This window comes from Ailuropoda melanoleuca, chromosome 14 (genome assembly GCF_002007445.2).
Source record: "Ailuropoda melanoleuca isolate Jingjing chromosome 14, ASM200744v2, whole genome shotgun sequence".
Classification (NCBI taxonomy): domain Eukaryota; kingdom Metazoa; phylum Chordata; class Mammalia; order Carnivora; family Ursidae; genus Ailuropoda; species Ailuropoda melanoleuca.
The window spans coordinates 65136366-65161516 of NC_048231.1; the positions used below are offsets into that span (position 1 = coordinate 65136366).

At 34.7% G+C, this 25151-nt stretch overlaps 1 pseudogene; it reads left to right on the top strand.

Moving 5' to 3' along the window:
- Positions 1–24570, top strand: part of LOC105236291 — a 178537-nt pseudogene extending 153967 nt beyond the window's left edge.
- The last annotated feature ends 581 nt before the right edge of the window (positions 24571–25151 follow it).

Consider the following 25151-nt stretch of genomic DNA (forward strand, 5'->3'; position numbering starts at 1 on the left):
TTAGAATACAAGTTTCATCAAAAACTCATAATGCATTATGATGTCTGTTAATACAGACCATGATTGATGCCATCTGTATCTATCATGGGACTGAGCACTTTCTAAATTTCACTGTCTTCACATGTAAAGTGGATGTAATAATATATTTCTAGGACATTGTAAGAGTTGAGTTACTCTTAGCAAATGACTAAATTATGGGAAGCATTTAGTAAATGTTTGAGATTCGGATTATTCAGGTATATATGTTTGATAAGAGAGAGAAAATTGCTTTCTAGCAAGCACCTATTTTAACCCATGCATCAGGCAACACCATACCATAAAAAAGGTTATCTGTAGAGATATTGGAGGATGTGTATCCTATGCTTTTTCTCCTGACACCTGTTCTTTATGGGGGAAATAATGGAGCAAAGACAAGGGAGCTGACAAAGTGGGTTACCTCTTACACATCTTTTAGGAGAGCTTCTCACATGAAAAGCCATAATCCTGAGTGACCAAGCAGCCTTAAAATTCCCCTCAGTTTCACTGCATTTTAGACAGGTTTCTTTCTGACTAGAGGCCCCTGACTTCCTTTCACTAAGAGCATTTACTTCAGAAAATTTGCAATTGTAAATTCTTTCTCTGCCCTTTTGAGATGTAAATCTTCTCCCAACCTCCTGCCAGATTTAATACCTAGGAATGTCTTTTTCAAGGACCTAGGAGCCATCCCTTTTAAAATGTAATCATTAAGAAAGATAGCATGCTATATGCCTGTCTTTGTGGGAGGATAGGAGCCTAACTTTGATAAGTGCCAATTAGCAAACACAGATGGCCTAATATCATTGACCAACCCCTCCCTTAATGCTCTCCATAAATTTTCCTCCAGCTCACCTCAAGCTTGGAAAGTCTCTTGCCTTTTGTTTCAAGGGAGTTGAATTTAATCTCTCTCCCTTATTGCAATAGTCTTAATAAATAAAGTCTTCCTTGCCTATTTAACTCCATCCAGTGCAGATTTTCTTTGACAGAGATCTTTCAAAATCATCTTGCAATGTATATTTACAATTTAACTTTATTGATGCTAGGTTAAGGTATATGATCCTCTGAGAACTATTAGGCATTTATGAATGGGCCTTAGGGTAGCTTCAATATTGTGGGTATGGAAAAAGCATCTGTGTTAAATTTATGTGTAATAACTGATTTGGTATGCAAGCTCATAAAATACATGTACTTACTATTTGGATATAAATATTCTTTTATTTTCTCTGACAAAGGAGAAGAGCTTGACAAAAATATTAAATTATACTTGGTAGGACTCTTTCATTCCTAGCTTCATTTCTCCAGAATTTACTGTAATTTGCTTTTTAATTGTCATCCTAACTTTCAATAACTTTGTTGTTATCTCTATACCTAAGAAATAGCTCTTGAACTTGATTTCAATATGAATTTCCCTTTTGTTTTTGTCTTGGAATTTTTTCTTTTGTTTATCTATTTAATCTAGCCAATTTTCATATTTACTATGAATGATTTTACTTTTCCTGTCAATGCCTAGTGTTTCACTTGCTAATATATTTCATTAATTTGTCAGGTATTGGAGATATAAAGATGATTAAGAAATAAGTATAGAAAAGCATCCAATGGACAAATAATTCCAATCCAGCCCTGATATTGATAATGACAGTAGTGGATGCATGTGGGTTTCTGGGAGGAAACATGCCTCAAATGGGTTTCATATGACAGGAGTGTGATTAGTGAGTATGTTGGCAGAAGGTATGGGAGAAAGAGAGAGAAAACTAGACAGGTAAGCCAGAGGTATCATGTTAGGGAGTTTGAACTTTATTTTGGACATGGAAGAGCTTTTGAGGGATTTTGTAGTTGGAAACTACTAACATAATCCTATTTGAGATTTAGAAAAAAAGTCTGGTTTTAATATGGAGAATAGTTTGAAGGTTACACTAGAGTTTTTATAAAATTCTCAAATTACCTCCTTAATAATAATAAAATAATTTAATTATTGAGCAAATTTATTACTGTGGCTACTTAACACTAACATAACCTCTAGAAAAGAAAAACATTTGATCAAACTAATATTGTTGTCTTGTAATTGTTATGCTTATATTATTATATTGTTATTTTTAGGTAATACTCTCAAAAAATTATAAAGATCTTCTAGCCAACTCAATTTTATAGATGAAGTCATTAAGAGATAAATGTTAGTAACATGCCCAAAGTTACATTTATAATAACAATGAAATATTTGCATTGGTAAGCTGAATTTACCCCTCACATTGAAAGCCAAGCCTATTTTATTCACAAATCTTAAGTGGGATTTTATTTTTTAATGAAAATTAAGAAAGATGTTTTGTTTCACATTGTAATACAGAAAAAATGAATGTTGATTAATGAGACAATTCATAACCCAAGTCTAGAGCTTGGGCTAAGAGGGGTTGTGCCTGTGAGAACATAATCCTTGTACATATTCAGCAACCTTGGGGAGAGCTTTGGATGACTTTTCACAGTTTAGATAAAGCATTAGACTATATCGTTTCTAATTTTAAGGGTCCCTACCCCAAACTGACTTCTGTCTTACAGTACTGCCTAATTTTATACTTTTCAAGTAGTGAAATGTTGACCCTTACAACAATCCTGTTATATAGTTGGGGCAATATTTTTGTTGCTTTATAAAATAAATCTTTAACACACGCAAACAAAAAAGAGGTTTTATTGAGCTGTGGATCTAAATCCAAAATTTAGATACTATTTTTCAGACTAGTAACTTTTAGCTATTGTCACACTGTATTTATTGCCTCTCCCTTTTGGGGCACTTGGGATGCTCAGTCAGTTAAGGGTCTGCCTTCAGCTCAGGTCATGATCCTAGGGTCCTGGGATGGAGCCCTGCATGGGGCTACCTGCTCAGTGGAGAGCCCATTTCTCCCTCTCCTTCTGCCTGCTGCTTTGCCCACTTGTACTCTCTCTCTGTCAAATAAATAAATAAAACAAACTTTTTAAAAAAAGTTCCATTTTAGTGTACACAAAATTTGGATGCAATAACATTTCTGATTGCCTTTTATTGCATTGAAAGTACATCTCTCCACGTAGAAGATTATGGTTAGAAATAAACTCATAATCCATTCGAGTGCTAGATATTTCATTTGTCTGCTTAGATCTACCCTTCACTCTTTGCACTGTCTTCCGCACTCTGTGAAGCTGATCCATACGGCTTGTTTAATGGTGCTCTTGTTCTCGGGCTGCCTGTCGGTCTTCGTCAGTGGGAGACACTAGCAGAAGATCAGGGGACAGGAAGAGAGTGAAGTTTGGATCTGATATATTTTCTCCTGCAACCCTTGTTATTGAGTAGCCAAGAGTTTAGCTGCAGCCCTCTGGGTGACTTCTCTAGGTTCTGGAAACTACTCTGCCCTTTGGGCACTAGGGGGAGTTCTGTTCCCTGATGTTGCTATTCTAAGTGTACTACATGTCTCCTTATTCATTTTCGCAATCTCTGTACTTTAAGTCTTTTCCCACTGATCTGGTTTAACATGCCTGTTTAGAACTGTCATTTTCTTGAACACGTAAAAAATTGTATTAGTTTTAAGAATGTGTTTGTAGGAGGTACTATGGGCAGTGCTTCAGAGGACAGCCTCTAGAATCAGCAGCCTCATTTTCCACTTGGCTCTCCTTTTCCCACTATACGTAGGGTTGAGCACATTGCTTAACACATTTTGTTCTTCAGTTATTTCTTATTTATAAATTTTATATGTACACACATGCAAACACACACATTATGACAACCCTGACCATATATAATATGTTGAAAACCATAAATGTGAGCCACATGTGATTTATTATTTTTTGGTGGTCACTTTAAAAAGAACAAAAGAAACAGATAAAATTAATTTCAAAAGCGTATTTACTTAAATCAATATATTCAAAATATCATTATTTCAACATGTAATAAGTCAAAAGTTAATGAGGCATTTTACATTTTTCAATACAAAAATGTACCTACAAATCTAGTACGTTTTTTGCATTCCCAGTGCACTTCAGTTTGGACCAGCGGCATTTCAAAAGTTCAAGGGCTACACAAGACTGGAGGCTCCCTTGTTAAACAGCACAGCTTTAGTACTTCTTCTAACCTACACCTATTTAAACGACTTACTTCATGAATCGCTCTATTTCTGTTAACTTAAATGTGCTTCTAGGATACTGAATGCCCAGCGCTCACAGGCAATGTTCTTAAACAGCCGTGAACATCTGCTCCTACCAGTTGAATCGTATGTTTAGGAACAATCAATTGTATTCTCTTTTCTTCTTTTGCAGACCTGTTTATGTGCATTATGTTTTTTGTTTAATAGTTTATTTAATTGCTAGTAAGCCTATGAAATATCAGTGTAAAACTAGAGTTGTTTTTATGAAAATTAGTTTAAGTGTAGTAGGGACAATTGAAAGACTAAAGAAAAATTATCAAAAACCAGAGGGATTTTTCACTTAGGCCATTTCGAGCTTGTTGTGAAGTTACTGCTCTACTTAAAGAAAATGAATCTGGATATCATAAATAATTTTATGGTTGTGCTTCGTGAAAAAAATATAGATCTAATACATGGATATTTAAAAAGAGAAAAGATCTAAATATCACGTTCACAATTGTTAAAATGCTTTATGGGTACAAAGGATAAAATAAGATAGTTAGGGGGCGCCTGGGTAGCGCAGTCGTTAAAGCGACTGCCTTCCGCTCAGGGCGTGATCCCGGCGTTCCGGGATCGAGTCCCACATCGGGCTCCTCGGCTGGGAGCCTGCTTCTTCCTCTCCCTCTCCCCTGCTGTGTTCCCTCTCTCGCTGGCTGTCTCTCTGTCACATAAATGAATAAAAGAATCTTTAAAAAAAAAAAAAAAAAGATAGTTAGATTTTGTCTGTGTTTATAATGATTCTTCATTACAACCAATGTTTTTGATTAACTGGCCATATTTCTTCTACTGCAAGCCCCATGAGGGTAGGTGTCACATTTGTTTTGTTTGCCACTATATTCTCACTGCAAGAATGTGGGTGGACTCAAAGTAGGTGCTCGACAAATGTCTGTTGACAGATTGACTGACTCATTCTTTCCATATGGCACCTCCCACCATGCAAGCGTGTTGTTTTTTCAGTTTACAGTTTGCTGTCACATTTTTAAAAACATGATTTTTAAAATTTTTTTATTTACAACAGACATAATTCTCTGGCCTTTTTTTCCCCTAAGCAAAACATTTTTCTAGTCATCCAGCAGAAGAAAAGTCATATAAAATTTAACTCAGTAAATTTAGACTTGATCTTCTATTAGAACAATGCTTTGCTGTGGAAAATAGAAGAGTAAATAAAATCAAGTGTAGTTTACCCTGAGAAGGTCAAAAAACTTGGTTTTCATATGCTTCTGGGGAGCCATGAGTAAATATCCAATGAGCCTCATCTGGGCTCACAATCTGGTCATCAAAACACCTAAATTTATCTTCTTCCATAAGCATTTTTATTAACAGTGACTATAGTTATATACATAAATCAATTTGGAAAATCCCCTGAAATTAGGCATTCAAATGGTATGGCAACAGTTGCTGAGATGACCCTCACAGCCCCACACTGATGGTGAAGATTTAGTCACAGCATAGCTAAAGAGGTAGAAAATAATTTAGAAATAGGATCTTGCCTAAAGGACTTAACAATATACTTATTTTTTTCACAGTTCCCCAAACATATCATGTTAATGTAAACTTTTTATTAAAGTATTACATAAAGATGTATATGTCGTAAGTACACAGCTTGATGAATTTTCACAAACTGGATGCATTGTAAACAGCACCCAGATCAAGATACAGATTATTACCAGTAGCCCAGAAGCCCCATGTGTCTTCCTCCAGTTACCACTTCCCAAAGAGTAGTTAATATCCTGATTAGTGATTACTATAAATTATTTTTATTTATAGGTGAAGTTTATATAGATGGAATAAGTCAGTATGTACTCTGTGTGTGTTCAGTAAATTGTTTTTGTTGGTACAAACTTCCAGTTATAAAATTAATGTCATGGAGACATAATGTACAGCATAGTGACTACAGCTAATAATACTCTATTGCATACTTGAAAGTAGCTAAGAGAGTGGATCCTGGAAGTTCTCATTACAAAATGAAAAAAATGTTTGTCACTATGTATGGCAATGGATGTTAACTGAAGTTATTATAGTAATCATTTTGCAATATATACGGATGTCAGATCATTATATTGTACACTTGATACTAATATAATGTTTTGTCAGTTATACCTCAATTAAAAAACAAGAAACAGTTAAAAAATTTCACTAGCTTCATAGTGGCAAGCAAAACCCTCCCAGCCAACAAAATCATTCAGAATCTGGCTCTCTATAGACAGTCTTGCATCCTATCCAACTAAAATAGAAAATTAAATATAGATAAATAAATAATGTTTTTCAGGTTCGTTCATATTTGTTGCTGTAGTTTGTTTATTTTCATTGATTTCTGGTATTCCATTGTACAGACAGCAACAATTTTTAGTTCATTCTACTATTGATGGATATTTGGATTGTTTTCGGGTTTTAGCTATTATGAATAGCACTGCTCTAAACATTCTTATACAAGTCTTTTGGTAACATAAAAACGCATGTCTACTAAATATAAACCCAGGAGGGTGTAGATGTTAAGCTATAAAGATAAAGCAATATATCTTTTGTGGAATGAGTTATTTTATCAAAAAAAAAAAAAGGAAAAGGAGATTTTGGATGTTAGAAATTTCAATTGGTTGGTTATATTAGAGAATATTATATATATAATATATTATATATATCTGTTAATCTCTAAGTAATTTCCTTTGAATATTTCTTCTCTTGAAATGGGAAAAATCTGTTAGCTAATAAACAGTTATCATCTATTATGTCAGTTTTTTTGTTTTGTAGTTTTAATGTTATCAATTATCCACAATTGTAGTGGCATATTTACTAATAAAAATTCTAGTTAATAGTAGGAATATGTTATATTCATAAATATGATTTTTTTCTAAGTGTATCAGAACTTACCATACCTGTGGAAATGAAATTAGAAGTGATGCTTTTCTTTTGCATATATGAAGTAAAATACACCATTTTGTAAAATTTATATTATACTGTTTAGAAATGGAATTTCTCACTTTAAAAAACCCCATGAAATATTTATCAGCTTTGTTTCTCTGTATATATAGAAATTTACCCTCAATAATGTTTAAAAATCTATATAAATTGCTATATAAAAAGAGGAGGAGAAAATATTTCCAAACTCATTTTATAAGGCCAATATTAACCTTGATACCCAAACCAGGCAAGAACACTATTAAAAAAAAAAAAAGTAAATTACAGGACAATATCTCTGATGAATACAGATGCAAATATCCTCAACAGAAACATTAACAAACCAAATTCAACAATACGTTAAAAGAATCATAAACCATAATCAAGTGGGGTTTATTCCAGGGACGCAAGGATGGTTCAACATCTACAAATCAATCTACATACCAAATGTGATTCACCATATTAAAAAAAGGAAGGATAAAAATCATATGATCATCTCAGTAGATGTAGAAAAAGAGCATTTAACAATATTCAACTTCCATTCATGATAAAAAACTATCAACAAAGTGGAATAGAGGGATCATAACTCAACATAATAAAAGCCACATATGATAAGCTCACAGCTAACACCATACTCAATGTTGAAAACCTGAAAGCTTTTCTTCTAAGATTAAGAGCAACACAAGGGTGCCTAGTTGTGCCACTTTTCTTCACATGGTACTAGAAGCACTAGTTAGGCAAGAAAAAGTAGTAAAAGTTATCCAAATTGGAAAGGAAGAAATAAAACATCATCTCTTCTTGCAGATGACATATTATATATAGAAAACCCTAAAGAATCCACCAAAAAACTGTTAGAACTAATAAATGAATTCATAGGCTTGTAGGATACCAAATCAATAAATATGTCTATGTCTATACACTAACAAACTATCAAAAAGAAAAATTAAGAGTGCAATCCTGTTTAAAATTGCCTCAGAAAGAATAAAATCCCTAGGAATAAATTTAACGAAGGAAATGAAAGATCTATACCTTGAGAACTATAGATAAAGCATGGAAAAAATTGAAGAAACACAAATAAGTGGTAAAATAGCCCATGCTCATTGATTGGAAAAATTAATGTTATTAAAATGTCCATAGTACTCAAAGCAATCTATAGATTCAATGCAATATCTATCAAAATTCCAATGGCATTTTTCATAGAAATAGAACAAACAATTCTGAAATTTGTATCCCTAATAAGAAAGACAAAGGACACCAAATGGCCAAAGTAATCTTGAGAAAAAGAACAAAGTTGGAGATATCATACTTCCTGACTTCAAACTATATTAAAAACCTACCATAATCCAATAGCATGGTATTGGCATAAAAACAGACACATATATTGATGAAACAGAGTAGAAAGCCCAGTAGTAAAACCATACACACACACACACACACACACACACACACACACACACACACACGTGCGGTCAATTAATTTATGGTTAAAGGAAAATAAATATACAATGAATCAGTCTCTTTAATAAATGGTGTTGCGAAAACTGGGCAGCCACAAGAAAAAGAATAAAACTGGACCTCTATCTTACTCCATGCACAAAATTAACTCAAAATGAATTAAAGACTTAAATGTAAGACCTGAAACCATAACATTTCTGGAAGAAAACATAAGCAGTAAGCTTCTACACATCAATTATGGCAATGATGATTTGGATTTGACATGAAAAGCAAACGCAACGAAAGCACAATTGAACAGGTAAAACTGCATCAAACTAAAAAGCTCTGCACAGCAAAGAAAACTATCAACAAAATGAAAGGACAACCTACTCAATGAAAGAAAATATTTTCAAGACATATATCTAATAAAGGGTTACTATCCAAATTACACCAAGAACTCATACAACTCAATAGCAAAAAACAAAACAAAACAACAGCTACAAAAAGAACAGAAAACAAACTCCACAAAAAATCCAATTAAAAAATGGGCAGAGGCCATATATACAATGGAATATTACTCAGCCATCAAAAAGAATGATTTCTTAACGTTTGCTGCAACATGGACGGGCCTGGAGAAGATTATGCTAAGTGAAATAAGTCAAGCAGAGAAAGACAATTATCATATGGTTTCACTCATTTATGGAACATAAGAAATAGGAAGATCGGTAGGAGAAGAAAGGGAAGAATGAAGGGGGGGTAAACAGAAGGGGGAATGAACCATGAGAGACTATGGACTCCAGGAAACACACTGAGGCCTTCAGATGGGAGGGGGAGAAGGATTAGGATAGGCCAGTGATGGGTATTAAGGAGGGCACGTATTGCATTGAGCACTGGGTGTTACATGCGAGTAATGAATCATGGAACATTGCATCAAGCCTAGGGATTGTACTGTATGGTGACTAACATAACATAATAAAAAATTATTATAAAAAAAAATAAAGCACTGAGAATAATGGAAGAAAGCAAAAGGCTCTGGAGTCACTGGCAGCATCCCACAGGAGAAACAGCATGGGTTTTATAATCAGAGAGACCTATATATAAATCCCAGCTTTGTTTAATAACCGTGACCATGAGCATTTGCTTAGCTTTTCTGAGTCCCAGTGTCCCCAGCTCCGAAATAGTAATTCTACGTAGCCTACAGATGGTCTATATTGTCCAATATCTAATAAAAATATGAGAAACATAATGGGAATGAAAAAAAATGGGCAGAGGAACTGAATGACATTTTTCAAACAAGACAACTAAATAGCCAAAAGATGCATGAAAAAAAAAAGTTCAACATCATAAATCATCAGGGAAACACAAATTTAAACCACAGTGAGATATCACCTCACATCAGTTAAAATGGCTGTCATCAAAAAAATATAAATAATAAATAAATAATAAATAAATAAAGCAGGAGACAGCAAGTGTTGGCAAGGATGCGAAGAAAAGAGAACTTCATGCTCTGTTGGTGGGACTATAAATGGTACAGTCACAGAGGAAAAAAGCATAGAGGTTCTTCAAAAAATTCAAGATAGAACTGCCATATGATCCAGCAAACCCACTTGTGGGTGCATATCCACAGGAAATGAAAATAGGATATTAAAGAGATATAAGCACTCCTGTGTTCGTTGCAGCGTTACTTACAATAGCCAAGATATGGAAACAACCTTAGTGTTTGTCAATGCATGAATAATAAAGATGTGGTATAGACAGATATACAATGGAATGTAATTTAACAATGAGAAAAAAGAAATTCCTGCCATTTGTGACAACATGGGTGAATTTTGAGGGCATTATACTAAGTGAAATAAACTAGAGAGAGAAAGATCAGTACTGCATGGTATCACTTACATGAGCAGTCTAAAAAAACAAAAAGCCAAACTTGGAAACAGAGAATAGAAAAGTGGTTTCCACGGTTTACAGAGTGGAAGAAACAGGGAAAGGTTAGTTAAAGGTAAGAACTTTCAGCTACAAGATGAGTAAATTCTGAGAATCGAATGTAAAACATGGTGACTATAGTTGATAACACCATATCATATAATTTAAAAATATACAACAAAATAGGAAAATATTATAATTGTTTCCTTGTGTATATGTGAATTACTAATTCTCAAGAACATTAAAAAGTGTTATGTAGACAATTTTATCTTAGTACAAACTCCTAAGCAGATTATAAAGTTTATTTGAGACAGGTTTTATTTTATAAATTAAATAAAAAACAATCATTCTAAAATTTATAATATCTCCCATGATATAGGTGTTGTTGAAGCTTCCAAGTTGCAGTCTGTCTTTCAGAGGAGAAAGCATCAAATCACTACTCCAAATAGCTTTCCCTACATTCTTCCTCCATATTTTTCTACATAGTCCAGGTTTGCTCACACTAAATGCCTCCAAGACAAGAATGGTATTTTATATCTTTTTGTATTTACAGACACTAACATAGTCCCTGAAACAACGCACACATGACTAAACTGAATTAAAATTTTTCTCTCTTCTTTCCAAGCTTAGTCATCAAAATTATCTACTTGTCAAATCCAGTCAACTGGTTTCTTTGACTTTGCTGGCAACTCTTCTTTCCCTGAAACTAATTTCTTACGGTGTTTTTCACTGTTCCATTTCTTGCATTAATTGTATACTTCTCTGTGTCTAAAATTGTATATTGCACTACTCTGCCACCACATTCCCTTTATTCAAATATTTTCTGGTATATTTACCCTCAATTTTCTCACTCTTTATGCTTTGCTATGTGGCATCAACTATTATTTCTCAAAACTATGTAATCTAACTCAGTCCTCTTACCTGAGAAATGCATTTAGACCCCATTTTTCCAATTGCCTACATATATAATTACCTGCATATCCCATCTCTGCTTCAAATTCAATTTAGTACCATTTTTTTTGTTGCAAACTAGATTTTCCTCTTATATTTTTTGCCTAATGGCACCCATGTTCCCTATGTTAGAAAATTGTAAATTGTCTTAAATATTTATTAATGCATTCTCCCTGCTTTATGTATATTCAGTCAAACACCAGAAGAATCCTAAACTATACCCTTCTCTTATCCCCCTTTTTTATTGCTAAAATATTTCAAGCACACATCATTTTTTCCACGTACTATTGTAATTGTGTTTTTACTGCTCTGAGACTCCTACTTCTAGTTCTCAAATCCATCCTCTGCATGTCGTGCTTCCCTAATAAGCAAGTAGGATTGTGTACTTAACAAACATGGCTCATGCACATACATATTATTCTGTTTAATTAGTATATGAAAGTGATGGGACCATGCTGTCTGTGTCCTCAAGAAACCCACACTTACAGGAGAAACACAGTTGTAAATAATTCTTAGACTATTATTAGCTGATATAAGTACTATGGGGAATTAAAAAGAGTATTCATTTTCTCAACCAACTGTTTACTGAGGAAGTCTTCTGGGTATTGTTATAAGCACTTGGATATAGAACTGACCTGGACAGAAGATTTCTGTGCTCATGAGTTTTATCTTCAATGACAGAGGATGGTGGGGTCAAGGAAGGCTTCATGGGGAGATGACATAAGAAGTGGGATTTAAAATCACTATTTCTGATGGTGAAGCTTTTTTTTTTTTTTAAGATTTTATTTATTTATTTGACAGAGAGAGAAACAGCCAGCGAGAGAGGGAACACAAGCAGGGGGAGTGGGAGAGGAAGAAGCAGGCTCCCAGCAGAGGAGCCTGATGTGGGACTCGATCCCAGGACTCTGGGATCACGCCCTGAGCCGAAGGCAGGCGCTCAATGACTGAGCCATCCAGGCGTCCCCTGATGGTGAAGCTTAAATACTCATATTTTGATAAAAGATGCAAAGATGACGGTGATGTATATGGTTAGAAATCACTGATGCTGTTTCCTCTTGCTTAGAGGAACTTCCAGCAAATCAAAGAGCTTATATGTCCATATGTGGACATCTGCTGATCCCAATGGATACAGTGAGATTTCCCAATCTGAAGTTTTCTACTCTATCAAAAACTTTGAATTCTCCATTCTACGACATAGACCAGAAAATAGTCTGTTCTTAGAAAGTGGTATTTTAGGTAGAATTTTAAGGATGAGTAGTTTTACTTGGGTGAGAAGAAGTAGGAGTGGAGCAAATATCAAATGCCCTTCATTACAGGGGGTGGCTTTAGGGAGATGGCATGTTCAAGGAATTGAAGCAAGTCTAGTAGAATTGGAGTGCAAAAACAATAGACTCTTTCCTCCACAGTTTTAATCTTCTTAAGTGCAGATTCTAGAGACAAAACTGTTTTCATTTACATGGTCTCAGAATATGCCAAAATGCCTGATATAGAGTAGGATCTTAATGTCTATTTGTTAACTAAACTAATATACATAATAAATCAAAACCTGTCCTTCGGTAATAGTAGTTTGAACTATGGTTTGATATATCAAATCGTAATGTTTCTCAAAAAATATTTTATCAAATTTTTATTTTCAGAGCCACTATTGAGAAGTGCTGGGAAATGTTTACAGTTTAGAAAACTGTAACTACTCTCTGAACACCTGTCTCCAGGAAAATGGAAATAGATGGAATATCCCCTAGGTCTTACCTCAGCTATCCCTTAGGCTACCTGGATTTCTACGGCACTCAGAGCCTGAGGAATTATTGTGATGACTATTTCACCTGAAAATATTTGCACTGTGTCTGAGGCCTTCAATTCTAAATACATATATAAACAGTAGGAATTTCAGAAAATGTTTGATCCAGCAAAAGTATATTTTGTGTCTCATAAGTGACTGTTTTCTTGATTCCCCACAATAAACTCAACATACAAAGCCTAGTAGGTTTGTTCATACTTTGGGTTCTAGTGAGATAGAGCAAAGTAGTGTGAGGTAAAAGGAATGTCTCAAACAGGTATGCTTTCAACTTTTTATTCCAGCACTTAACATTAACTGACCTCTAGTAATTTGCTTAATCTTTGTGGTTCTCAGATTGCATGCACATAAGATATAGTTAAAATAATAGGCACTTCTGGGAAATAGATCATATAACTAAAATCAGCACAGTTCTTTGCACATATTACAAACTCAGAGAGTCATTTCCATTTCTCCACTCTGATTCTACTGTTGTGCTTCTTTTGGACTTACATGATTGAAAGTCTAGGAATTAGGGGCAAACTAATATCCCTAAAATTCAAATCATGCTAATTTTATTTCATTATATAAGATAAACAGTCCTTATTCAGGTACTTCAAAGGATCATAAGAAAAATAGCCTTTCACTTGTTGAGAAACTTCACTTTATTGTCTCCCAGCCGTCTCTTAAGATCTCCATGCTTGACTGTTCATTTTGACCATAAATTGATGGTTATGGTGAAAATTCACCTGGTTTATACTTATTTTTCTCTCAGGGAAAATAAGGGACTCTAAAAATAATATTCACACAAGGTGATCAGGCAACAGACCAGAATTTTCTTTTCTGCAAATTATAGTGTAAGTTATATTCCATTATATTTTTATTTTGATAGCAATATCTCTGAACTCTGACTGGTATTTCCCACTTTGTCCTCCATGTCTTTACTATCCATCTGTTGTGACACTATTCCCTATGGAGCTTTTTGTAGAAATTGCTTAGATTCCCTTTTATTAGCTCCTATAGGACCCTTTGCTACTTGACTGTCCTACTGAAAATATAGCTAATTCTATTTCTTCAAAGTAACACTGAAATAATGACCCTGTCTTCTTAGACCCTGCCCCTTGCTAAATACATGCATTTTCTCAATTTTTGAACAGTTGATTTGTTTGACTATACTTTTCCTGCAGTATTTTTTAAAAATTAATCCTTTGGAAAACAGTATGGAGGTTCCTCAAGACGTTAAAAATAGAGCTACCCTACCACCCAGCAATTGCACTACTAGGTATTTACACCAAAGATACAGATGTAGTGAAAAGAAGGAGCACATGTACCCCAATGTTCATAGCAGCAATGTCCACAAGAGCCGAACTGTGGAGGGAGCCAAGATGTCCTTCAACAAAGATGAATTGATAAAGAAGATGTGGTTCTTATATACAATGGAATATTACTCAACCATCAGAAAGGATGAATACCCACCATTTGCATCGACATGGATGGAACTGGAGGGGATTATGCTGAGTGAGATAAGTCAAGCACAGAAAGACAATTATCATATGGTTTCTCTCATATGTGGAACGTAAGGAATAGCACGGAGGACCCAGGGGAAGGGAGGAAACTCAAGGGGAAGAAATCAGAGAGGGAGACAAACCATGAGAGACTCTGGACTCCAGGAAACAAACTGAGGGTTACAGAAGGGAGGTGGGAGGATGGGGTAACTGAGTGATGGGTATTAAGGAGGGCACGTGTGGTGATGAGCACTGGGTGTTATACACAAGTAATAAATTGTTGAACACTACATCAAAAACTACTGATGTACTACTGTACGCTGGCTAATTGAATATAATAATAAATTCTAAAAAATTAATCCTTTAGAGTTTTTGAGTCCCCAACCTCTTAATCACTCTGCCAAATATATTGCTTGGAATTTATTAAACATATCTTTCAGATGGCTCCTATCTTCTTTTTTAAAAAAAGTAGAAATATCTTGTTGTCTCATACTGAGATAAACACATTGTAGGAGCCACCATTTGATATCAACCCTGAACTATTTCTTTACCAATACAGTTGTATCACACGTCTTTTCCTACTTTTTTTTTTTTTTTGTATTTAGAAATATTTCCTTTGGGCAGAAGTAATACTCATTTTTGCTCATCTTTTACAGCTTCTAATGCATCTACCTAGGTATCGGCATTCCTTCAAGATTCTGTAAAAGAACGACCTTTCCTTATTCTCTCACAGAAACAAGGTTGAACTTATTTCTTAACCATTTCAAAATATACATATCAAATTCAAATTCGAGTAATATCTCACTATTTTTAAGTTTAAGTGGTTTAATTTATAACTTCATCAGTATGAATTTCTGTTCTATGGATACTAACAGCCTTTCCACCATTGCTTTAATTATATTAATAACTGGTTGCAAGCTATTTGAAGCATTATTAGCTCAATCAAATCAGTGCTGGATGTTCATATGTTTCTAGAGTAGGAAGAAAATTAATCACCTCTGCTGAACTGTGACAAAATTGCATCTATCACAAATCTGCATTATTCTGAAATGAATTAATGGGAAAAGTAATTTTTTATTGTATAGATTATATTTTATTTTATTATTGTAATGTTTCCCCTTTTCCAAAAAGAAACATGAGATACAAAATATAAAAACAAAAGGCATAAACCATAAATATAGAACTCAATAATATATTACAAAATGAAAATCCAAGTAACTACCACCTGGTCCAGGAGAGAACATTACTGCATCTCAAAAGCCATATTCATGCCCCTCGCAATCACTACTCACTTCCTTTCTTAAGGTGACCACTATCTTAACTTTGATTCTATGGTGCAATTTGTGTGTCTTTGTTCTTTATGTAAATGTAATACCTCTATAAGTGCACATTATGTCTGATTTTTTTTTGCTCAGCATTGTTTCATCCACACTATTCCACATAGCAGCAATTCATTTTCATTTCCTTATAGAGTTTTATTATATAAATACACCATAATTTATTTATCTAATCTATGACTGATGGGCATTTTGATCGTTTCTAATTTTAGCAATTACAGATGAAGCTGCCATAAACATTCTTGTGCACGTTTTTGGAAAGTTGCTTTTATAACTAGTGATGATATTATCACTACATATCTATAATTTTGGTAGGTGATTCAAAAGAATTTGCTAGAATAGTTACCTAATTTAGACTAAGCAAGGTATGAGAGTTCTAGTTGCCCTACATCATTGCCAACAAAGTAAGCCCTACATATCCATCGGTGAATTGTTTTTTGGACTCTCATTTAATCAACAGAAACCTGATTTTCATGTAATCCAATTTATTGATCTTTTCCTTTTTGAATATGTCCTATTTAAGAAATTGTGTAGGTATTCTTTCTTTAAAAGGTATTCTTTCATATTATATTTTAGATATCCAAAGTCTTCAAAGAAGGAAGGCAAATGGAAAGAGGTATATCCTGCTCACATGCAAATACATGTATGTACACTAAGAAGTAGCGGAAATTAGAATTTGTATTTTGAATTAGGCTTTAATTCTCATTTATTCAAAGTCATTTGACCCTGACCCACTTCCCAACCAATAAATATCTTTGAAATTTACCTGTTTTAAACAACTATACTTCTGTTACTGGGAATAGACTGGATAGTTGGTAGGGAATGCTTCCATCTGAGAAGCATGGTAATCATTAATAATGATTCTATGCTGAAAATTTTCTATGGCTTGTAGTTCATGAGAAAAAATAAAACAGCATCCAGTCTTAGGAAACAGGAGTACCACAAACTAGGTGATAGTACTGGGCCGGATGCCAGTTTCAGTAGGCAATAAACTGGTAGAAAAATTAGCTGAGAAAATTGTTAAAATTATCTTTGATAAACCTACACTGTGAAGCAAAAAGACACAGTTCCATCTCTACTATCAACATAGTTTTGAAATACTCAAAAGGACAGATGATTTTCCTCTTGGCTATGTGTTTTGTGTGTGTGTGTGTGTCAAAAGTGAAAGGTGACTCTACTGTCATTATTAAAACCAGATATGGTCCTTCCCTCAGTCATATTCAGTCTCAGTTATTCCTGGCTAAAAGCCCTAAAGCTATATAATGTTCATATTTTTTTTATTTGAGAGTTTCAACATTATTTCTTAAATATGCCTTTCTGTCATATATCTGTGAAAATTTCAACCATTGTCTTAATTATTGTTGTGGTGTACTAGGATATAATGCCTAATCAATTTTCACCATTACTCCTACCTAAACAATCCTCCCTTCATATACAAAAAGGAGGAAATAATAGACCCAATTTGCATAACGCTTTAATGTAGTCATGCTGAGCAACGTGATTCACAGATAGTCAACTTTGTTAAAGATAATGGTGTACCAATTTATAATACAGTGCTGTGTTACATTGTTTGAGGGATGGGGAGAAAGGGAAGAAAAGCAAATGTTTCTGGGGAATTTAGAGTGGTTTAAGCAACGAAACAAAGAGAAATAATAATTATTAAAGCAGTGTTTAAAAACAATTTTAAATGGAAATATTTCTTCAGACTAAATGTAACACAAAGATCTAATACACAAAGTCAGTAAAGTATCCTGGACATGCTTGGTTACTCTCCATACTTTGCCCATTTTCAGTGGCCTCTGAGGTATCTTTGTGAACTTCTGGCTGTCAGCAATACAGTTTGATAACCGCTGAATTACTTACAAAAATGATGTCATTGTGGGATAAGACCATAAGTAGCTACAGCCGCTACTTAGAAAAAAAATTCTCTAAGAAGACCCTCAGAGAGAAATAGAATATGTGAACGGGCTCTGAAAAAGCGAAAACATCCTAGGCTCTTTAGCAGATGATTATTATATGAAGTGGAATGAATCTACTAAGGCATCTGAACCCCAGTTTTCAATAGGTCAATTAAGAGTATAACAGTACCTCAAAGGGATGCCATGACAGAAACTGCGTAATGTACGTTAAAAATGCTTTGTTTAAAAAAAAAAATCAGAAGACTTAACAAATGTAAGGCAACATTTTGCTAAGTATGGGAAAATGATTTGCTTAACATGCTGTCTCTGATCCCATGGTCTCTAATACCATCTATTAGGCCACTGATTGAATACCCTTTTTCTGTAAAGGACCAGATAGCAAATATTTTAGGTCTTGATGGCCATATCTTCTGTTAGCCACAGGTACTCAATTCATGTTATAACACAGAAAGCCATATACAATATATAAACAGGTAGGTGTGAATATGTTGCAATAAAACATTATTTACAAAAACAAACGGTTGGCTGAATTTGCCCAGTGAATCATGGTTTGCTGACCTCTGCACTGGATCCTTTCAACTCAAAGTGTGGTCCACAGACCAGCAGCAGCATTCAGAGGGAGCAAGACAGGCTACATAGATTGTGGGCAAAATTAAAATGCAGGGCCTTTTGTTCATAAATTACTAAGAATAACAATATGCGGACAGCAGAGTATTAAATCAAATGTAAGGCCTTTGTGTAACTGCACAGGTCCCACACCTGTGAATCCAGCCTGGCCTTAAAGTTTGTGAAAAATGGAGAACCTCAGGCCCTATCCTTGACCTAGATTGAATCACACTTTGCACATCAATAAGATCCTTAGATGATTCTTAAGTACATAGGTTTTGAGAAGCACTGATAGGCTAAAATAATTTTAAGACTGTATTTCCTGCTAGAAATCATCTAATGAAGTCTAAGTAAGTACTTTCCTCTGTGAGGAACCTACTTTGAAACTGGTAGAAAACTCTTAACAAAATAATTGAAAAATTAACATAGTCAACAAATATTCTCCTGTATTCTCTAACTAATCTTCCAATTAAATGATTTGCAATTTTTCCTCAGTTTCTTCTGTCACTCTCACTGTATTTAACTGATTGCTGAGTGCTGATCATTCCCTTTCAGAGAATTTTCTCTTTCTGCAGCACCTCTCTGCAAAGTGTAGTGGGTAAGAATGTTGATGCTGGAGCTGAACTTCCTGGGTTTGTATGCTGGCCACACCTCTTACCAGCTGTTTGGGCTTGGACAGGTTACTTAATTTATCCGTTTCAGTTCCCTCTTCTGTTAAGTAGAGAGGATAATAACTCGTAGCATTATTGTGAGGATTAAATGAGTTTTTATATGTAAACAATTAGTGCTCGACACACGGTAAATATTTATAAATATTAGATAATATTATATTATTTATCAATTACCATCACCTTTAATTCTTTTGGCTCTCATAATCAGTGTCCTGAGCTCCTGCCATATTACCTGTTCCTAGTGTCCCATGGTAATTAGGATTAGCTGCACAGAATTTAGGGAGCAAAATTAGCCATGTTGTTGTAGTACAAGAATAACAAGAAGGATTTTTTTGTGAGCGTAATATAACAGGAGCCAGGTAATTGTTTCAAGGATAAAATCAACATGTAGAAATCAATTCCAAGAGATCAAGTATACTAAATTCAGTTGATTCCAGTCTTTGAGATTCAAGGAGGTCTAGACCAGGAGTCAAAAATTATAGCCTTTGGCTAAAGTTAGCCTACTTCTTGTTCTTATAAATAAAGTTTTAATGGAGCACAGTCAGGCTCATTCTTTTTCTTATTATCAGTGTCTACTTTTACACTGTGAAGATAGAGTTGAGTAGTTGTGACAGAGCCCATATAGCCCACAAAACCTAAAACGTTTAGTATCTGGCCCTTTACAGAAATAAACAAACAAAGGTACTAGCTCCAGAGGATTATAGAATGTGAGACAGAACTGGTGGGATTTTCAGGCAGAACTTGATCATTGAAAGAACCTTCTAAAACAGGACTGAGAAGAAAAAAGTCTGAAAGCAGTCCAAATATATGGCTGAGAATCAGACCCTGGAGTGGGAGAGGGCATTGAGCCAGAATATTCAGGGAGTTTATGGCTTATTTTCATTGCTGAATCTATTGGGGACTCAACCCTCTTTAAAGAAAGAGCTAAAACACAATTTCTAGTGAGGCGAGTGCTGTGATCATTCTGAATGAATTCTCCTGATTCTGGGGACACATAGGAAATTTGGCAGAAGACTAGGTGATTAATACAATGATAAGGGTACAATTATCATCCTAAACCTAATCACGTAAATTTGTTTTGACAGCCATCATATTATAAGGTAAAAATTCTTTGACATGGCATATAAATTCTTCTGTTGAAAGTCTTATAAACTCAGGCTTCCAGAGACACCGTTACACACTTGGCTTTGAATATGAAAAATTCCTAGTTTTGAATCCAGCTTTTGCAGATGTTTTTTCTATAACCTAAAATAGCCTTCCCTTGCCCTTCACCATAAAGCAGGTTGCAATTCATCCTATAAATAGCCAGCTCAAATACCATCTGTTCTGGAAATCCTTTCACTCGTCTTGCAGACATAATTAGTTATTCCTTTCACTGTTAGTGGTGAAGATCATGTTATAACCCAGGAAGTTAGTGGACACATAAAGCAGAAAGCCAGCATAGCAGCAGGGTTCCGTCTACGAGTGATGTCTTCCACATGTAGGAAGCCAAACTAACAGACTCCTCCCAGCATTGGTAGGAACAAAAAGCAGTAACCCACTATTACTGGGCTTCATCCCAAGAGTAACACCATAATAGGATAAGGTCATATAGTAGCTGTTCTTCCCTGAGTGGAAATATTCAACAAGCAGGTACTTTCCAGAATGTGTTAACAGATAAAACCACCTGGCAGTCTTTGCAGTGGTAGTGTAAGTTAGTAGATACTGCCCTCTCAGAATAATATGGAAAATGCCATTCTGTGAAATAGACAGTCAACAAGAAAGAGGAAAATAATTAAATTTGAGGGAATTTACCTATCATAATAAAATGTATAGGAGTTCAGATGTTTCTGTTTTCCATGGTAACCAGTGAAGACATTTCACTCTTGTGAATGGGGTTTCTGATTCAAATCAAGGGTAAACTACTGGGCAATGGTCATGGATAATGTAATCACCAGAAAGAGCAAAATGGTGACTTTTTTCCACATGCAGAACCCTTATATCACAATCTTTCCTTGTTTCTGTTTTGTTCCATCTCTTTGGTTGGCTTTGCCTTCTTTTCTCTTTGATCTTTTTCAGTTGTATAGTAAAAGGAATAAATTTCTTTCTTTCTTTCTTTCTTTCTTTCTTTCTTTCTTTCTTTCTTTTCTTAATTGGGAATAGATTTCTATTTGGAAACCTCTTTGATTGAAAGAATTATTTCCCATTCCTTCAACCTCTTTTTTCATATGTTAAAGTCAAAATAAATCGAAGATGGAAACCCAGAAAATAATGAACATGGAAGACAGAATTTAAGGATTTTTTTTCTAGTAAGTATAGAAAGACTTCTCATAAATAACATGAGTAACAGAAAAATTTTCCAATTGGGAGATGAAAGTTCTGAGTTAAAAATAAGTAGGACTCATTTGCCTAGTGTGTCTCTCCTAACAATTAACTTATGAACCTGAAACAATAGTTGATGTCTGATGGAGAATTAAAGTTTATATATATTAATTGGACTTAGATCACCTATGGCTAACAGACTGGATGATATAATAGACAAGACTGACACAAGAAACATACCTATGAACCTATGTAGCCACATCTATGAATTTGCAGTAAAACTTGTTAATAAGAAAATTATAAAACAACAATAATTATTTGCAAATGTTTAAACATTATTTTACATATATGGACTAATGAGGAAATAAAAATAAAATTATGTATGCCTTGGGAAGAACAGATGACTTGAAAATTGCATGTGAACATATTTTAAATTTCTCTGAAATTTTAATAGTTGCAAATGTATAGTTTTACAGAAATATACTAATGTTTCCACATCCACCTCTACATGCACACAAAAATACCTATGACAATGAATAAATGAATAAAACATCCAACTCAAAAAGTTAGGGGAAAAAAACTGAATAAAATTAGGAAAGTAGTTTGAAGACCATAAATATAATTGTGAGCATAGCTAAAATTTTTGAAGATTTAGTGGGGAGGAGGGTAGAGGGAAATTCTACAAATCTAATCAGGTAAAGGATAAGGTAGTTTAGAAACAACAAATGAGATATGATTACATAGGTACAAACAGATGATATACTAGATGAAAATTGGTTGCACAAATTCAAATAAATATCAATGAAACGGAAAAGTTTATGAGTTAACATCTAATTAATCCAAGGAGAAACTATATACAAACAAATAAATATGTAACAAAAAGTAAATGTTATTGAAGAAATGACTCCACAAAAGCCATTGTATGCCAATGAATTTAAAGTGATTTTTTAAAAAATTCCCTAATAACAGGTAATTCCTTTTATAAGGAAATATTCTAAGGAAAGGAGACATATCTAAGAAATGTAGACAAATATTCACAAGACATCCATTGAGGTGTTATTTATTATAGATAATTTGGAAATCTCAGTATGTTTTACATATATATTACATGCATATATTGTTAATCAAATCCAAACAAGGGCTACAGATCAGCCTTAATTCTTTCTCTCATACTTAACATGCAATCCATCAGGAAGTCATATCAGCTCTACCTTCAAAATATATGCCAAATAATCAAACCATCTATATCTTACCACTTAAACCACTATCATTCTACACCGAGCCACCATCTTCTCTTGCCTGAATTCTGAAGTAGCCTCTATCTGGTTTCCCTGGTTGCATTTTTGACCCTCCACCCCAGAAGGTGCTTTCCATAGTGCAACTAGAGAAATCCTGTCAAAATATGTATCTAAGCATCTCATTTTTATGATCAAAATAATTTGACTACTTCCCTATAAACTCAAAGTAAAATTCAAGAACCACCATGGGTTATAAGATCTGGGTCCCTGCTGCTTCTTTATTTAATCCCTACCAGATCTCCTTACCCATTGTGTTCCTCCAGCCCTCTTGACTCCTTGCCTTCTTGAGAGAGGCAAACAAGTGCCTCAGGAATTTACTTTGCATTTGCTTTCCCATCTGCCTGGAACTCTTTTCCCTCAAATAGCCAGGTGACTTTACTTCTCACTTCATTCTACCCTCCCCTCAAACACCAATCACCCCAACAAAAAAGCATCCCTGACAAACGTGTTGAAAATACAGAAAATCCATCATTTCCTATCACTTTATCTGACTTTATTTCCTCATAATGCTTATATTAAATTATACATTTATTAACTAATTATCTGTCTCCTCCCAGTAGAAAATAAATGCTATTACAGCAAGGGTTTGTTTGTTTGTTTTGTCCTTGTAATCCAGTGTTTATAAGAGTCCGTGGGAATATAAGGGGAGTTCAGTAAATACTTTTGAATGAAAGAATGGATAAAATTAACAACATCCAGGAAATGTAAATGTGAAATGTGAGAATTATGGTTTTGCCCATATCACTGCATTTTATTTAGTTATAAAATAGATGTTAAGATAATGGAATACTTGCTTTCCCTGGTGTGATTCTATCCTGCTTGGCTTTTCTCTGCATAGCAGTAGTTTGTCTCTGTCTGCCTTCTTTAACCTCCTACATGTGTTTTACCACTCTGTGGAAGATTTGATGGACATGGACATGAGCCCTCTGAAGCCCCAGGTCCATCTTTTCAGTTGTGAACTAAAGTGGATAATGATGAAAATGAGCATCAGTTATCTTTAAGAACAGTCATTTTAGGGGTTGGTGCAAAGAATGAATTACACATTGTTGAAGCAAAGGCAATGAAGTCCAATGGAAGTCACACTGGAAACTTTGAAAATGTCTGTACAGCCAAGGTTTTCCTTGCAGGCTTGGAAATAATACCACCTGTTGTTCAGGGTCTGTGCATAGTGGTGGATAGCACTCAGTAGCTGTGGGAGAGTCAGAAGATAAAAAGGAAGAGGATGTGAAATTCCTTAGCAATCTGGAAAAGTTCTAACCTTGGAAGTGGTAGTACATTTCTACAGGAAAAAGCAAAACTTGGTGTTGGTGAAAATGATGATGAAGATGATGAGGAAGAAGAAGAAGAAATAGAAGAAGAAGGAGGAGGAGGGGGGAGGAGGGGAGAGGGAGAAGGAGAAGAAGGAGAACAACAACAAGAAGGAAGAGGAAGAGGAGGAAGAGATGATGAACACGATGAGGAGGAGGAAGCTGAAGAAAAAGCTCCAGGAAAAAAATCCATATGAGATACTCCAGCCAAAAATGCAAACCAGAATGAAAGAAACTCAAAACCATCAACACCAAGATCAAAAGGTCCCCAATCCTTCAAAGAAAAGGAAAAAAATTCTTAAAACACCCAAAGGACCTAGTTCTGTAGAGGACATTAAAGCAAAAATGCAAGTAAGTATAGAAAAAGCTGGTTTTCTTTCCAGAGTGGAAGCCAAGTTCATCAATTATATGAAGAATTGCTTCCAGATGACTGACCAGGAGGTTATTCAAGATCTCCAGCAGTGGAGGAACTCTGTTAAGAAAATAGTGTAAACGGGGGCGCCTGGGTGGCACAGGGGTTAAGCGCCTGCCTTCGGCTCAGGGCGTGATCCCGGCGTTCTGGAATCGAGCCCCACATCAGGCTCCTCTGCTGGGAGCCTGCTTCTTCCTCTCCCATTCCCCCTGCTTGTGTTCCTCTCTCTCTGGCTGTCTCTATCTCTGTCAAATAAATAAATAAAATCTTTAAAAAAAAAAAAAAAGAAAATAGTTGAAACGGTTTCTTAAAATTTTTCCATCATTCCATTTTTGTAATGGTTGATATCTGGATGTCCTTTTTATAACACAGTGAGAATTTTCCCTACCGTGTCCGATAACTGTTGTCTAGGGTCCAATGCCAAGAATGCGTTGTCCAAAATGCCTGTTTAGTTTTTAAAGATGGGACTCCACCCTTTGCTTGGTTTTGAGTATGTACGGAGTGTTATGACAGGACATAGTAGTAGTGATAATCAGACAAATGGAAATGGAGGGGAGACAAAAATATGCATGTGAAATAAACTCAGTATTTCAATAAATTAACAAAAAAAGAGAATGGAGTGCTTAATATCTGAATTTAAGTATAAAATTCAATCTACAAA